Below are 4131 nucleotides of genomic sequence, written 5' to 3'. Positions count from 1 at the left end.
GATGAGCTCAAATGAAAATGATGCAATGAGATGAAATGATGTACTCGTCGATACGAACATTTGGATATACTACACGCACGAATCAGAGCTACGGATGCAGAGTTATGGCATGTGAAAGAATGCAAAAAATAATTAGGAGGGAGGCAAAAGTCAACCGGATCTAGATCGGATCTAGGGTTTGGCACTGTAGCAGCACGAGTCTCGAGGTTCGCCGGAAATGGACGTCGCGGTGGCCGGGGTCGGAGAAGCTTGCCGGCGCGAGGGGGCTCGCCGGCCGGAGCTCGGGGCGCGGTGGCCGGAGCGACGGCGAGGAGGCGGCGAGCCGAGGCGGCGTCGGCGCGGCGATGGCGGGCGGCGAGCCGAGGCGACGGCGCGGGCGGTCGCCCGCGCGGTTGGCGGCGGTGGTCGGCGCCGGGGATGGGCAGCAGGGCGGCGCGGGAAGGCGGGTGGCGGCGCGGGGCGCAACCCGGGAGGGCCCGCCCCGGGCTTTGGCGGGCCGACAGCGGGGGATGCGGCCGGGCCAACGGAGGCGTGACACGTGGCGGCGGCGTCTAGCCGGACATGTCCGTCGGTGGGATTTTGTCCGGCGGCGGCGGGTGGAAATTTTTAGGGGTTAGGGGAAGAGGAGATCCGGGATTAAAATGAAGGGGTCTATTTATAGATGTAGAGGGAGCTAGGAAGCTCCAAATGAGGTGCAGTTTGCGGCCAGGCGATCGTGATCGAACAATCTAGATGATGGAATATGTTTAGGTGGGTTTTGGGCCACTTTGGAAGGGTGTTGGGCTGCAACACACAGAAGGCCTTTTCGGTCCCTCGGTTAGCCATTGGAGTATCAAACGAAGTCCAAATGGCACGAAACTTGACATGCGGTCTACCGGTAGTAAACCAAGGCCGCATGACAAGTCTCGATCCAATCCGGTAACATTTAACACACACACACGAAAAGAGGTAGAAAGGGACACAAGAGGACATAGGAGCGCCGAAATGCAAAATAGACAACGGGGAAAATGCTCGGATGCATGAGACGACACGTATGAAAATGCGATGCACATGATGACATGATATGAGATGCATGACAAAGAGAAAAACACACGGAGACAAAAACCCGACAACGATGAAATAACATAACTTAGTGCCGGAAACGGCAAGAGTTGGAATACAATTAAGGTAAATTACATCCGGTGTGTTACACTTCTCCCTGGTTTTTTCTCCCCGAAAGTGAATATATGGAGTCAGGGTTGAGGTCGATGGAGCGTTAGGGGGCCCACGAGACAGGGGAGCGTGCCCAAGGGGGTAGGGCGCGCCCCCACCCTCGTGGACAGGTGGAGGCCCCCCTGACGTGGATCTTCCTTCCCGTATTTTTTATATATATTCCAAAGTAATTCTCCGTTGATTTTCAAGTCAATCCGAGAACTTTTATTTCTGCACAAAAATAACACCATGGCAATTCTGCTTAAAACATCATGAGTCAGGGTTTGTTCCATTCAAATCATGCAAGTTAGAGTCCAAAACAAGGGAAAAAGTGTTTGGAAAAGTAGATACGACGGAGACGTATCAAATCCCCCAAGATTAAACCTTTGCTTGTCCTCAAGCAATTCAGTTGATAAACTGAAAGTGATAAAAAACTTTTACAAACTCTGTTTGCTCTTGTTGTGGTAAATATGTAAAGCCAACATTCAAGTTTTCAGCAAAGGTTATGAACTAACCATATTCATAATAACATTTAGGTCTCATGTTTACTCATATCAATGGCATAATCAACTAGCGAGCAATAATAATAAATCTTGGATGACAACACTTTCTCAAAACAATCATGATATGATATAACAAGATGGTATCTCGCTAGCCCTTTCTAAGACCGCAAAACATAAATGCAGAGCACCTTTAAAGATCAAGGACTGACTAGACATTGTAATTCATGGTAAAAGAGATCCAGTCAAGTCATACTCAATGTAAACTAACAGTAATGGATGCAAATGACAGTGGTGCTCTCCAACTGGTGCTTTTTAATAAGAGGATGATGACTCAACATAAAAGTAAATGGATAGGCCCTTCGCAGAGGGAATCAGGGATTTGTAGAGGTGCCAGAGCTCGGTTTTGAAATAGATATGAATAATATTTTGAGCGGCATAATTTCATTATCAACATAACAACCGAGAGATGGCAATATCTTCCATGCTACACACATAATAGGCGGTTCCCAAACAGAATGGTAAAATTTATACTCCCCCTCCACCAACAAGCATCAATCCATGGCTTGCTCGAAACAACGAGTGCCTCCAACTAACAACAGTCCTGGGGGAGTTTTGTTTGCAATTATTTTGGTTTGATTTGCATAAAGCATGGGACCGGGCATCCCGGTGACCAGCCATTTTCTCGTGAGTGAGGAGCAGAGTCCACTCCTCTTGAGAATAACCCGCCTAACATGGAAGATACAGACAGACCTAGTTGATACATGAGCTATTCGAGCATACAAAACAGAATGTTTATTTGAAGGTTTAGAGTTTGGCACATACAAATTTACTTGGAACGGCAGGTAGATACCGTATATAGGTAGGTATGGTGGACTCATATAGAATAACTTTGGGGTTTATGGAATTGGATGCACAAGCAGTATTCCCGCTTAGTACAGGTGAAGGCTAGCAAAAGACTGGGAAGCGGCCAGCTAGAGAACGACAACAGTCATGAACATGCATTAAAATTAATCAACACCGAATGCAAGCATGAGTAGGATATAATGCACCATGAACATAAATATCATAGAGGCTATGTTGATTTTGTTTCAACTACATGCGTGAACATGTGCCAAGTCAAGCCACTCGAAACATTCAAAAGAGGATACCACCCTATCATACCACATCAAAACCATTTTAATAGCATGTTGGCACGCAAGGTAAACCATTATAAACTCCTAGCTAATTAAGCATGGCATAAGCAACTATAATCTCTAATTGTCATTGCAAACATGTTTATTCATAATACGCTGAATCAGGAACGATGAACTAATCATATTTACAAAACAAGAGAGGTTGAGTTCATACCAGATTTTCTCATCTCAATAAGTTCATCATATAATCATTATTATTGCCTTTCACTTGCACGACCGAATAGTGTGGATAATAATAATATTGCACGTGCATTGGACTAAGCTGGAATCTGCAAGCATTCAATTCAAGAGAGAAGACAAGGTAATATGGGCTCTTTTGTCAGATCAACAATAGTGCATATGAGAGCCACTCAATCATTTTAATCATGGTCTTCTCCTCTCGACCCCCAAAGAATAAGAAAAGAAATAAAACTATTTACACGGGAAAGCTCCCAACAAGCAAAAGAAGAACAAGAAATCTTTTTGGGTTTTCTTTTTAATTATTACTACAAGCATGGAAAGTAAACTAATTAAAAGCTACAACTATTTTTTTGTTTTTTTCTTAAGGTTTATTAAACACACAAGAAGAAAGCATAAAAAGGAAAATAAACTAGCATGGATGATATAATGAAAAAGTATGAGCACCGACAACTAGCAATGAGTGTGTGAACATGAATGTAATGTCGGTGGGAAATACGTACTCCCCCAAGCTTAGGATTTTGTCCTATGTTGGTCTATGGCCACGGCTGGCCTGGCGGATATCCAAAGTAATAGTTGGGGTCATACTATGAAGAAGCTTCGGATTGCCACTGGTTGGCAATGACCTCCGGGTCCCACTGGTAATCAGACTGTCGTGGAGGATCAAACTGTGGTTCCGGCTCTGGCTCTGTAGCTGATGTAGGGTTCCGGTAGGCATGAATGGCCTCCAACGGAACAAGGCACTTGCCTGCAGATAAATCAAACACGGAAGGAGCAGGCAAGGTAATAGTCTTAGGATGATTTTTACCAAATATTAATTTGTACTTAAGCTCCTTTTCCCTATTCTTAACAATAAAGTCAGGTGCTACCATAATCTTATAATCTAGATAAATAGGAGGCAACAACTTCTCTTCCTTCTCATAATGCCTAATAGGTATGTTAAAGTGTGCAGCGAGGCGCGAGGCGAAGATGCCTCCAAGGACGGGCCCCTTAGTACGGTTAAGATTTAACCGCTTTGCAACAATAACGCCAACACTAAATGTGTCATCACGAAACAAGGCATGGCA

Source organism: Triticum urartu, chromosome 6A (genome assembly GCF_056163025.1).
Source record: "Triticum urartu cultivar PI428250 chromosome 6A, HENAU_Tu73, whole genome shotgun sequence".
Taxonomy (NCBI): Eukaryota; Viridiplantae; Streptophyta; class Magnoliopsida; order Poales; family Poaceae; genus Triticum; species Triticum urartu.
Note: the sequence above shows the minus strand (reverse complement) of the source record.